Consider the following 13,251-nt stretch of genomic DNA (forward strand, 5'->3'; position numbering starts at 1 on the left):
ACAGACATGATTAAGGCTGCCCTTTGGGCTAGTAGTGGGGCAGGTATCCACCAGGGATGCCCTATGTGGACTCTCCTCAGCCTACATCACTCTATGGAGATTTCATGGGTGGTGGCTCTGTTGGGTGGGGCAGAGCTGAAACATGCCTACTCGTGCAGTGCAGTAACCTGCACATCCTTAATTTGTTTTTCTGTGGGAAAAGTAAAGACTGTGTGGTCTACTAGAAGACTACACACCTTGTACTCTTTTTATTATTTGATTTTATGCCCAAAATAGTTTTATATTTTTTATATATATTTAATATTTTTTATACTTTATTTTATTCAGTTGGATTAAAAAAATAAGCACCTAAAATATGTTGCAAAGTCCTGCAATTTATTATTTAATTTTAAATTATAAAGCAAAACTATTAATTCACTGAACATGCCATTTTATTGTAGATGGAAAATTGTTGGTCAGTGTTATATACACATACCTGTGTATGTATTTATATATATATATATATATATATATATAAAACGTGTGACTTCAATATTACCCTTTAGGGAGTAGCCCCTTCAAAGTGTATGCAAACAAAAGGTAAAAAGTTAAACATGCTATTCCTAATAGCTAATGCTTTTTTCCTGTACGTACCCGGATCAGTCCAGACAGTGGGTTGAGCCTCCTTTCCAGCAGGTGGAAACAGACTAAAACTTGAAGGATGCCCTATATCAGGACAGAGCCTATCCTCTAACCCTTCTGTATTCGTCTGTCTCCAGCAGGTGCAGCATCTTCCCTTCGGTTCTCTGCTGTAGGCTAGTCAGCCTCTTCTTCTTTCTTTTTCGGCTCAAGCAAGTAGTTCTTTGATTCCCGCTTGTTTTAGAAACAAAGGAAAAAAAAAATCTATGAAGGAAATTTTGCCTTCTTTTAGTGCTTTTACTGTTTTTGTGTGGGAGACGTCCGTCTCCCAGCTCTTGCCCGGCTCAGGGGGGCTTTGCCCCTTTTGCAGGAGGGGGTTCCCTGCATAGTCCTGAGTCCGTGGACGCTTCCAGGTGTGGGGACCGATGCTCTCTGGGCCTCGTTCCCCCTCTGGCTGCCGCGAGGGTTTTTAACCCGCTGCTGCGCACAGTAAAAAAAAAAAAAAAAGAGGAGTTTAAAAGTTTCAAACTTCAATAAGTTGCAGGTACTCACCTACCTCTAACTTATTTGCAGCAGTTGACCAGCTTTTTTATTTTTTCTGGTCAGAGTAGGGCTAGAACCGGCAGCCAGAGAAGCAGAAGGCAGCAGGTTTCCCGTCTGCTCTCTCCTGCTGTGCAGGCTGTCAATCAAGCTTTTTTTTCAGCTTTTTTTTCTTCAGCCGTGGCTTAGCTATGTCCCAGCTGGCAGCCTGCCTTTCTTATGGGCTGCCCTCTTCGCGTTTTTCGCAGCAGGGCCTCTGCACTGCTTGCCTGCCGGGTGGGGAAGGTCCCTCCTCGGCAGGACAAACAAATTTAGCCCGGGGCTCCACTCCTCCCGGCATGGCCAGGCCTTTCCCGGGTCGGCAGATCCCGGGAACGGCCGCCATCTTGGATTTTTCCTTGGGGCCGATTTCAGTGCTCCTTGGGGCTGGGGAACCAGATTTTTTTGATTTAACCCCCGATTTGGCCCCCGCGGGTGCCCAGGAGGGGGGTCCTGACCTTCCCTCGCCCCCCTCCTCCCCGCCAAATCCAGGGTCCCTTTTTCAGCTGATTTCGTCCTCATGCACAAATCTTATCTAGCTAGCCTGCATGAGCTGGATGAAAGCCCCCCCCCTTGCCCCCCCCCCACCAAAAATCCCTTGCTCAGCGCCGTTGACCACTGGACCGGCCACGGAGCCCCAGGGACCAGTTCGGGTGCGGGTGGTCCCGGGGGTGGCCCCCCCCAGTGTCTCCCGTGTCCTCGGACCCCGCTGCTTCCTCGGATTCGGCGGATGCCCCCCCCCCCCTAGAGGGGGATGACCCTAGAGCCCTCCGTCTTTTTCGTAAGGAGGCATTAGAGCCCCTCCTCCCTTTTGTTTTGCAGGAGCTGGGTCTGGAGAGTCCCTCCGTGGATAATCTCATGGCCTCGTTCCCTAAGGATATGAACCCAGTTCTGGGAGGGCTCCGGGCTCCAGCCTCGGCCTTTCCCTTCCACCCCATGCTTAAGCTCCTTATCCTGCGGGAATGGGAGGCTCCTGAGGGTGCGCTTTGGGTGGGGCGTGCGATGGATAAGCTCTATCCCCTCCCGGAGAAGGGCTTGGAGCTGTTGCGATATCCATCGGTGGATTCTTATGTTTCTGCAGTGGCCAAGCACACCACGATTCCGGTGGAAGGTTCCACAGCCTTGAAGGATTCACAAGATCGTAAACTGGAGGCTCACCTGAAGCGCATCTTCGATGCTCTGGCCCTTGGGGTCCGGGCGTCTTGCTGTAGCAGTCTCATGATGCGAGCGGGCCTCCAGTGGGTCCAACAGTTACTCTGCGCCCGGGAGCTTCCACCAGGTGAGGCAGAACAAGCAGAACATCTGGAGGCAGTCACTGCTTACGTATCGGCCGCCCTCTACGATCTGGTCCATGTCCAGGCGAAGGCGATGGTTTCGGCAGTGGCGGCCCGGAGGCTCCTTTGGCTACGCCACTGGTCGGCTGATCAGTCCTCGAAGACTCGGCTGGGCACGCTGCCCTTCAAAGGTAAGATGCTCTTTGGCGAGGATCTTGAGAAGCTTATGGACTCCTTGACTGACAACAAGGTCCATAAACTCCCAGAGGACCGCCCTAAGTCTTCCCGATCCTTCGCAGCCTCTCGCTCTCGCTTCAGGGGCCAGCGTCGCTTCTCTTCTCGGGGGCGGGGCGGTTCTGCGAGGGGGTCTTCTCGTGCGCAGTCCTGGTCACAGTCCTTTCGTGGCAAACAGCCCTTTCGCAAGGGCCAGCCCGTGCGTGCCGCCGCTAAACCTGCCACGCAATGAAGTTCAGCCGACCCATTCCTCGGTTCCTTACCTCGGCGGACGCCTCTCCCTGTTCTTCGAGGAATGGGTCAAGATCACGTCGGATCAGTGGGTCATCTACATTATCAGAGACGGGTACGCTTTCAACCTCGTCAGGGAACTTCCAGATCTCTTTCTTTTCTCGCCTTGCGGCCGGGCCAAGAGGGACGCGGTGGTCCAGACTCTCTCCAAGCTTCTGGATCTGGGAGCGGTGGTCCCAGTCCCGGAAAGGGAAATTGGCGCCGGCCAGTATTCTATTTACTTCACCGTGCCCAAAAAGGACGGGTCCTTCCGCCCAATATTGGACCTCAAGAGGGTCAATCGGGCTCTCAAGATCCCCCACTTCCGCATGGAAACCCGCGGGTGGTCATTGCGGCGGTCCGCCCCAGAGAGTTCCTTGCTTCCCTCGATCTCGCAGAAGCTTATTTTCATATTCCCATTCACCGCGACTATCAGAAGTATCTCCGATTCCACATTCTCAACCAGGACTTCCAGTTTCGAGCTCTCCCCTTCGGCCTCGCGACCGCTCCTCGCACCTTCACGAAGATCATGGTAGTAGTAGCGGCGGCCTTGCGCTGGGAGGGGATTCTCGTCCATCCCTATCTGGACGATTGGCTCATCAGGGCCAAGTCGGAGACCTCTTGCCGGCGGGCAGTGGATCGCGTCTTGGAGCTCCTTGCCTCTCTCGGGTGGATAGTGAACTTTTCCAAGAGCAAGCTTCAGCCCTCCCAGGAGTTGGAATTTCTGGGAGCCCACTTCAACACCCAAGTAGGCAAGGTTTTCTTACCTCGGGCGCGAGCCCTCAAGCTGATCGATCAGGTCCAGACTTTGATTGCCCTACCCTCCCCGACAGCCTGGGATTATCTCCAAGTCCTGGGATCCATGGCTTCTACCATCGACCTTGTATCCTGGGCTTTTGCTCATATGCGTCCGTTACAGAAAGCTTTGCTGTCTCGTTGGCAGCCAGTGTCGGAGCAGTTCCACGTAGTCCTTCCGTTCTTGGATTCTACTGCCGACGAATTACAGTGGTGGCTGTCTCTTCTTCATATTCTGCAAGGGATGCCTCTTCAAGCTCCACAGTGGGCGATAGTGACCACGGACGCCAGCCTGTTGGGCTGGGGTGCGGTCTGCCTTTCTCAGTCCACCCAGGGAACATGGTCGCAGACTCAGTCGCGCTGGCACATCAATCGACTGGAAACGTTGGCGGTCCGCCTGGCGCTTCAGGAGTTCCTTCCCCTGATCCGCGGCAAGGCGGTACGAGTCCTGTCCGACAACTCCACCACAGTGGCCTACATCAATCGCCAAGGGGGCACTCGCAGTCCCCTAGTAGCCTTAGAAGCTAGCCGTCTCCTCGCTTGGGCGGAGCGTCACCTACAGTGCCTTGCGGCTTCTCACATCGCCGGAAAAGACAATGTTCAAACCGGCTTCCTCAGCTGGCAGTTGCTCGATCCGGGAGAGTGGGAGCTCTCGGACGTGGCCATGGCTCTGATAGTGGATAGGTGGGGTCCTCCTCACCTCAACCTCATGGCGACTCTGCGCAATGCCAAGGCCAATCGGTTCTTCAGCCACTGGAGGGAGCACAGCACAGAGGGCGTGGATGCTCTGGCTCTACCTTGGCCAGCGGACGTCCTTCTGTACGTGTTTCCCCCATGGCCGCTGGTGGGGAAAGTTCTCAGGAGAATCGAGCTCCACCGGTGATTCTCGTTGCTCCCGAGTGGCCGCGAAGGCCGTGGTTCGCGGATCTCATCAATCTAGTGGTGGACGGGCCCCTGCGCCTCAGTCATCTCCCTCGTCTCCTCCGGCAGGGGCCTGTATTTTTCGACCAGGCCATTCGCTTCTGTCTTGCAGCCTGGCTTTTGAACGGCGTCGCCTGAGGCGCAAAGGTTATAGGGAGGAGGTCATCTCCACCCTGCTGCGAGCCCGGAAGCAGTCGACTTCTCTGGCCTATGTGTGCATCTGGAAAGTTTTTGAGTCCGCATGTACGGAGGCGGGTGTCCCTGCGCGCTCCGCCTCAATTCCTTTGATTCTTTCTTTTCTTCAGAAGGGTCTCTTTAAGGGCCTCTCCTTCAGTTCTCTACGCGTTCAAGTCTCTGCGCTCGGCTCTCTCCTGGGTCGGGTGGACGGTCATGCCTTAGCAGCTCACCCTGACGTGATTCGTTTCCTGAGGGGCGTTAGACACCTCTGCCCCCCCTCTCGGGCCACGTGTCCATCGTGGAGTCTCAACCTATTCCTTTGTGCTCTCTGTGCGGCTCCCTTCGAGCCTCTTCGCCACTCTACGCTCAAGGATCTTACTCTGAAGACTGTCTTTCTGGTCTCTATTTCCTCTGCTCGCCGTATTTCCGAGCTTCAGGCGCTGTCCTGTCGGGAGCCCTTCTTGCGTTTCTCGGATTCCGGGGTTTCTCTCAGGACGGTTCCTTCCTTCTTGCCTAAGGTTGTCTCCGCTTTTCATGTCAACCAGTCGGTCGAACTCCCAGCGTTCTCTCCGGAGGAGATTGCGGGTACGGCGGGTGGCGACCTCCGTCGGCTAGATGTAAAACGAGTCTTGCTTCGCTATCTCCAGGTCACCAATGACTTCCGGGTATCGGACCATCTCTTCGTCCTTTGGAGTGGTCCCAACCGCGGTAAACAGGCTTCTAAGACCACGATTGCGCGGTGATTGAAGGAAGCCATTTCCTCGGCGTATCTTTGTCAAGGTCGTCCGCTTCCTGAGGGTCTGAAGGCCCATTCTCTGCGTTCTCAGGCTACTTCGTGGGCGGAGAGTCAATCTGTCTCCCCGCAGGAGATTTGCAGGGCCGCCACTTGGACGTCTCTGCACACTTTTGCTCGGCACTACCGTCTGGATATACACGCTCCGGTGTTCGGTTCCTTTGGGCGGCAAGTGCTTTGAGTGGGACTGTCTCGGTCCCACCCAGTTTAGGGAAGCTTTGGTACATCCCACTGTCTGGACTGATCCGGGTACGTACAGGAAAGGAAAATTAGTTCTTACTTGTTAATTTTCGTTCCTGTAGTACCACGGATCAGTCCAGACGCCCTTCCCTGTCTGTCTTCTGTCCTCTCGAAGCTTGTTTTCTTGCAGATCTGCAGATTTCCATATATTTCTTTGTGCAAGATTACTGAGCAATTACATCGGAAGCCTTGGTCGTTTTCTTATACCAAGCTGATGCAAGAGCGTATAGGTATACCATGTTTTCTACATTATTCTATATTTGCTCCGTTGAATTTTACAGTTACTTGCTTGATCCAATTCTTGGGTTTGTTGTTTTATTCTTTATTTATTTATTTTAAATTTTTATATACCGGAATTCCTGTATGCAATACAAATCAGTCCGGTTTACAAGTAACGAAAGAGGTTGCCCTGGTCTGGGAAGTTAGACCTGGATTTTTTTACATAGAACATGGATCAATAACAATAAACCATTGACATACGTTACACTGAAGGGGTAGAGGATAGGCTCTGTCCTGATATAGGGCATCCTTCAAGTTTTAGTCTGTCTCCACCTGCTGGAAAGGAGGCTCAACCCACTGTCTGGACTGATCCGTGGAACTACAGGAACGAAAATTAACAGGTAAGAACTAATTTTCCTTTTTTTTTTTTTTTTTTAAGCACAGCCTAACCTTTTTTTTTCATCGTACTATTTCCTGTGCTGTTTTGCACTGTTTATTGAGTAGGCCTCTAACTGTACAATTCCTGTGGTCAAAGTGTACCAGAACATGAGACAGCTCATCTTAAAGAAAAGGAAGGGGAGGGGAGATGCAAAGAGAGAGCATAGAATCAAATGTGGGAGAATGTATATGTGTTATGGCCCATTGCCTATTCTATCCTCCTATTTTTTTCCCCTCTTGTTGCTCTGAGACTTGCTTTGGTGTCTCAGTTGGGTGCTCCTGAGCATTCTATGCATTAGAACCTATCCGTGCTATGATGGAAGCGGCAATTCAGAATCTGATTATGTTGCAATAGACTGCATTTTGGAATCGGCAGTAGTCAAATGTGTGCCATATTGCTGTACCCACAGTGGGGTCTGGTTTTCTTTAGACGAACAGGCTTTAATTCATTGGTGAGATTTAATGAATTCCTTATCAAATTATGAGGGTGGGTTAAGCCCAATTCTTAACTAAGAGGCTGACATGCTCAAGGGCAAAGAGCTTCACAAACGTGATCGTGCATGGAAAGAATGGCAAATGGCAGACATTTTTATTTAAAATATTTCTTAACCGCTTTCTTAGCCCACAAGGACTGTCCAAAAGTGGTGTACAATAAACTATAAAAAAATTAACGTAACATAAATATAAAAACAAGATGAAGAAACTAGCACAGACAACATATTAACAAAAATAAAATCAAAACCAATAAAAACAAACAATAAAAGCTACAAAACCACATAGCTATATACTCAAAAAGACTACTCAGCAATGGCCACATCCTGCCCACAGTCACCTAAAAATTAGGGGCCAAGTAATTTGGCTCTGCCCTAACCTCAGCCGGAAGCCTAATCCAGAGCATTGAGGCTACGCTCAACAACGACCTCACTCTAAGTCTAGCCTTCCTTCTTTCAGTTATAGGAATTACCAACAGAGCTTCCTGCCTGGAGCACTGTTCCCGTTGGGGACATACCTGTCATCGACTTTGTGAATTTTTGCATGCGCTATTTGCCGGTGTTCCACGTGTAATTTTGTGCTTGCAAAGCAGTTCACAAAAATTATGCAGAACCACTAATGAGCTGAAGACTTACGCAAATCAGCTCAATAACAATTTGATAGTAGCAAAACCTCACAGAGGTGTAGTTAAGTCTCTTTGCACTAAAGCCTACCATTTTGTGTGGACCTTACTGTAGACAAAATGCCCACAAAGCCCTTTGCACGATATCGAAATGATCCACTATCATCACACTATTGGCTTATTTCAGCAGCGAACGTTACCAGTTGGTACATCAACCTCTTATTCTGTTGCAGTTTTAACATGAAAAAGAGGTTGAGCTGCCTATAATACAGTCTGCATGTCATATCTGATCCCTTTCAACTCATTTGTTTGGTGATCTTGGTATTTCTGATTTCTTGTCTGAGCTCACTCGTGTGGGTGTGGGGAACTTAAAGAGACACACAGGGGAAACCAAAACAGTTCCAGCTGTTTCCCGCTGCCTCTTTATGGTCCCTCCTGATGGTGCTTCAGGGCCCTGCCTGGGCTCTTCTCTTGGGGTTACAGTAGTTGTGTGGCTATAATGACAGAATCTATTCTGTCAGGGGATGGTCATGACTGACTCATATGCATAGAGACTAAAAGAAACTTAAAAAAAAAATGAAATGAAGAGAATGTACAAACGGATTCTGTAGAGATGGCACCTCTATCATATCCTTCTGTAAGCAGCAGGTCAGAGAGATGGGCTTACTGCATGTGAGCGTTTTGTGGGCTTCTGGCTGCTGTGTGAGTTATTGAAAGTGAGTTTGTAGCATTGCTGCTTTTGCGGCCGTCATCATTCAGAGCACCAAGCTGTCAGACTCAGGTTCCAGTTCCACCGCTGCCGAGGCGCTCTGACCTTCAGCAGGTTTACTATACTGGCTTTGAGTAGATAGATCTTAACATCGATAGGCATCAGGAAATTTATAGAGTGCAATGGGTTGTACAAACATGGCTGATTCACCCGATTACACTATCCCTCCCAGAAGGAACCAACAAGGCGAATAAGTAATTTACTTAGGTTGTGCGGCACTTGGTGGAGGGGGGGACGTTGAGTGAATTAGGGATCTCAACTGCAGCAGGCCACTGTGGCGTACTTTGTTCAATGCCCTGCACAGCGAGAGCAGGAGAATGAAAATATTAACTAATATTTAAAGTGGCAGGAATTTTGAGTTATCACTGGCTATCCCTATTTGCATGCTGGGGGGAAGGGGGGGTGTGTGCAAGATGTATTTCCTTGGGGCATGTATCTTTGTACTGGGGCATGTGAAATACTTCATTGGGATTGGGGATGGGGATGGAGACAGGGAGAGGGAGTGGAATGAAATGTCTTCTCCAGGCTTGTTAAAATCCAATGACCAAGTTAGGGATTTCTTTCCAGTACAAGTGGCACCTTTTTCCCTTTTATGCTAAGTTCAGAGAGTGAGGGGCTGAGAAGGAGGGGATCAGAATTCCCCTCACACTGACTTTCTGCATCAGTGGGCATTCAGCCCTCACAGTGAATGGCTTTATAAATATATTTAATGCTTCTGTGTTTTCTCTGGATTGAAAGCTGTATTTATTATTATTATTATGATTTTTCTGTATATCATGTGATTTGTGCTGTTTGACAGTGGGAACCCTATGACAGTAAGTCCTGAAGACCGGTGCTGTATCTAGGGCGGGTTGAGTGGGCAGCTGCCCCCCCCCTGGCACAACTCAGACAGGAGTGCAGGCCTCTACTTCCATTCTTGTTCCTTGCCATCTCTTCCTTCCCTCTTCATTTTTAAAGAAAACCCTGCTGGAGGGTCAGGTACAGGCAGAGCACAGGCCCTGCATTCCCCATGTGCTGCTGGGCTCAGTCCTGGCCTCCAAGATCCACAAGGTGAGGGGAGTGCCCCAGGTGCAAAAAATGTCTAGTTATGGCCCTGGAAAAGATCCTCACTGCCGTCTCTGATAGGGCGCAGCAGTCACCTGAAACCAGCAGTGGTCGGGGGCCATCTCGTCTGCACACAGGGCAGCTCTTGGGGCTGGAGGATGTGAAGGGTACAGCGTATAAAAGAAGTATGGAGAAAAGACGGCAGCAGAAACGGGCAGGAGCAGATGCGTAAGCATTCAGTTCCTGAGAGAGGAAGAGATGCGAGTTGAGCCATTGTTTGAAAGGTTACCTCTTAGTCCTCCCCTCTCTGCTTTAGAGGGGTAGGGGGTTTGTTTTGCTCTAGGCTTCTATCATTTACACAAATATAGAATTGCACTAAACTCACAATTACATTGTGGGCAGAAGGAATGCATAGATGTCTCCTCTTGGCATTTTATTATGGGTGACAAGTGTTCTGCCTCTTTCACATTTCCCCCTTTCCCCTAACTTCAAACTGGATCCTTCGTGTATGTGGTCTGGCTCCACCGGTGGAGCACCAGCACAGGAGCGGCCCTTCATGCTGTAGGAGCCCAATACGCCTCACTCATGCCTTACAAGTCATGCAGAAGGTTCCAGAAATTAGTCTAGTTAATCTGGACATTTTGTCAACTAAATGTTTATGTGGCTCAAAAAAAAAAAAAAAGACAAGTTAGATACCCATTAGTAACCTGCGCCATTAAGCATAGGCCAAGAACTGCATTAACTAGTTGCGTGACACAGGAATTGATGGCACTGCAGCCCATATCATATCACCTCAAACCAGCCACAGCTGGTGCTCTTCCACAGGGTTAGTGGCCATCCAGCAAGATGGGGGGAGGGGGGTGTATCCCTTTCTGTCTGCTGCAGTGGGAGTGCCCACAGCTCCAGTGGCAAACTGCCACATCCCACCTCCAAATTCAGCCCTCGGCCCTCTCATGGCTTCTGTTTCCTGAAAGGATTGGCCCTTCTACATTCATTCCTTCATTCATTCTGAGCGTGTTTTCCGAAGAAGTGTGGGTATACCGCCTAACGTTTGTAATGTGAACTGACTTGCTGGCTTACTTATGCGAGAAGCACGGAAAGGTTTGCGTGCGGTGAAGAGCTCTTTGTACAGCTGTTCCCATAAATTGTTGGATTAAAACCATGCTGTTAACTAAATGAATCAGAGTTGCTTTATTCATCCTGTGGTAAGCACCCTCTGGTGAAGGGGGAAATAAATGGAGACTGTAACATGGGACTCAATATCAGATTCTGTAGGCGTTACATCTTGTGGCTGAATTCAGTGACCTCTGCTTTATTGTACATTTAAAAGAAAAGGAAGAAAGGAGAAAGATGGTGGTTCATTTCTGCCTGTATTTAGAGTCCTGATTCTTCCATCAGCAATACAGATACCAGAATGCAACGGGCTGGGAATGCCTCAATCTGGCCTACAAGTGTCTCTCCAAAAAACCAGATCACTTAGCAGCTTTAGGTGAACTCCAGCTGGCTAGGGTAATTCATCCTGACCCTAGCCAAGAGTTTTCCTAATTCTCCATCAATAAGCAGTCATGAATTTAGCTATTAGGCATGGGTGATGTCATCCAATGGTGCCAACTGTCGGAGCTCACTAAAGCCCACTGAGCATGCATGGGAGTTCCCACACATGTGTGGTGCCTCATGAGGCTTCAGTCTTTCCTGATCTGAGCTACGACACACAGATGTCCATTTTTTTTTAACCTAGTGCCTCAAATGGGCTTATTGCTTGAATATTATAGGCCAAAAATCTCACAGCAGGGTCAAAGCCTACAGCTATGAGTATCAGATGTCAATCATAGACACATATTCCATCTGCTACCATTGTTTAGACCAGGGGGGTCAGGAACCTATGGTTTGCGAGCCAGATGTGGCTCTTTTGATGGCTGCATCTGGCTCGCAGACAAATCTTTAATAAAAAAGTAAAAAAATCTAACAAAAACCCTCACCCTCCTGACGCCCCCCAAGATCTCCAAAATTAATTTACTACAACCCCCCACCTCCCTGACCCCCCAAGACCTGCCAAAAGTCCCTGGTGGTCCAGCGGGGGTCCAGGACGGTCCGGGAGCGATCTCCTGGACTTGGGCTGTCGGCTGCCAGTAGTCAAAATGGCGCCGATGGCCCTTTGCCCTCATATGTCACTGGGGTCGACCAATGGCGGCGGCAGCCCCTGTGACATAGTAAGGGCAAAGGGCTGTCGACGCCATTTTGACAGCTGACGGCCCTTTGCCCTCACTATGTCACTGGGGTCGACCAATGGCAGCAGTAGCCCCTGTGACATAGTAAGGGCAAAGGGCCGTCGGCTGCCAGTAGTCAAAATGGCGTCGACGGCCCTTTGCCCTTATTATGTCACAGGGGCTGCCGCCGCCATTGGTCGACCCCAGTGACATATGAGGGCAAAGGGCCATCGGCGCCATTTTGACTACTGGCAGCCGACAGCCCAAGTCCAGGAGATCGCTCCCGGACCGTCCTGGACCACCAGGGACTTTTGGCAGGTCTTGGGGGGTCAGGAGGGTGGGGGGTTTTGTTAGATTTTTACTTTTTTTATTAAAGATTTGTCTGCGAACCCTGGATCCCCACTGGACCACCAGGGACTTTTGGCAGGTCTTGGGGGGGGGGGTCAGGAGGGTGGGGGGTTGTAGTAAATTAATTTGACAGGTCTTTGGGGGGGGGGTCAGGAGGGTGGGGGGTTGTAGTTAGTATGGCTCTCACGGAATTACATTTTAAAATATGTGGCGTTCATGGCTCTCTCAGCCAAAAAGGTCCCCGACCCCTGTTTTAGACCCTAACCACGACTCTTTAAACTGCTAGAGCTGTGATCAAGTCACCCAGGGTGCAGCAGCTCTGGCCCTGGAAAACAGGGGCCCTGAGAAGAGCTGGTGAGTAAAAGCCCTAAGCTTCAGCCCAAGCCTGAGTGGTGGAGTCCCTCATCATCTAGGAGTAAAGTGGCATTGGGATCACAGTGCAAGTTGAGGCTAAGATTGCCAACTGAGTCCAGATTTTCAGGACAGGTTGAGCCAGTCCTGGTTTTACTGCACTGCATGCTGGAACTTATTCTGGTTTTCATATTGCATTCCCTAACAAGCAAGACTATAAGTACCTGCATGTAGGGGAGTAAAACCAGGACTGGATCAATCTATCCTGAAAATTTGGAGCCAGTTGGCAACCCTAGTTGAGGGAGAAAGCATTCCCCTCTCTCTCAAGCACTGGAAATCTTCCCCCAAAGGCGATGAACTTCAAATTAGGCTCAGAGTAGGTTGTGTGGTAGCAAACGATATGCTGAGAAAAGCAGCATGGGAAGCCCCTTCAAGGCTGTCCTCGGAATAAGTCAGTGTATCTTGACACCAGTAGTTTCTAACAATATTCATGACAGCACCCGTAAACAGGTTTGACATGTAAAAGATTTCATTGAAGGTAGAAGGTCAGTAATGTATCTTAGTTTACCAACCCCAGTTCTGTGCCCCCTCCTTGTAGCATCCATGGGGAGCTTTTAAAAAGAAAGGATTGATCATGTCTATTCAAAGTGGATATCCCAAAAATCAGATCTCTTTGTGGCAGTCCAGGACCCGAGTTGCCTACCTCGGGAGTAGTCAAATTAGAGCAGGGGTGGCCACCTCCAGTCTTTGAGAGCCACAAACAGGCCAGGGTTTCAGGATATTTATAATGAATATGCATGAGATAGATTTGCATACAATGGCAGCAGTGCATGCAAATCTCTCTCATGTATATTCACTAT

Source organism: Rhinatrema bivittatum, chromosome 7 (genome assembly GCF_901001135.1).
Source record: "Rhinatrema bivittatum chromosome 7, aRhiBiv1.1, whole genome shotgun sequence".
Taxonomy (NCBI): domain Eukaryota; kingdom Metazoa; phylum Chordata; class Amphibia; order Gymnophiona; family Rhinatrematidae; genus Rhinatrema; species Rhinatrema bivittatum.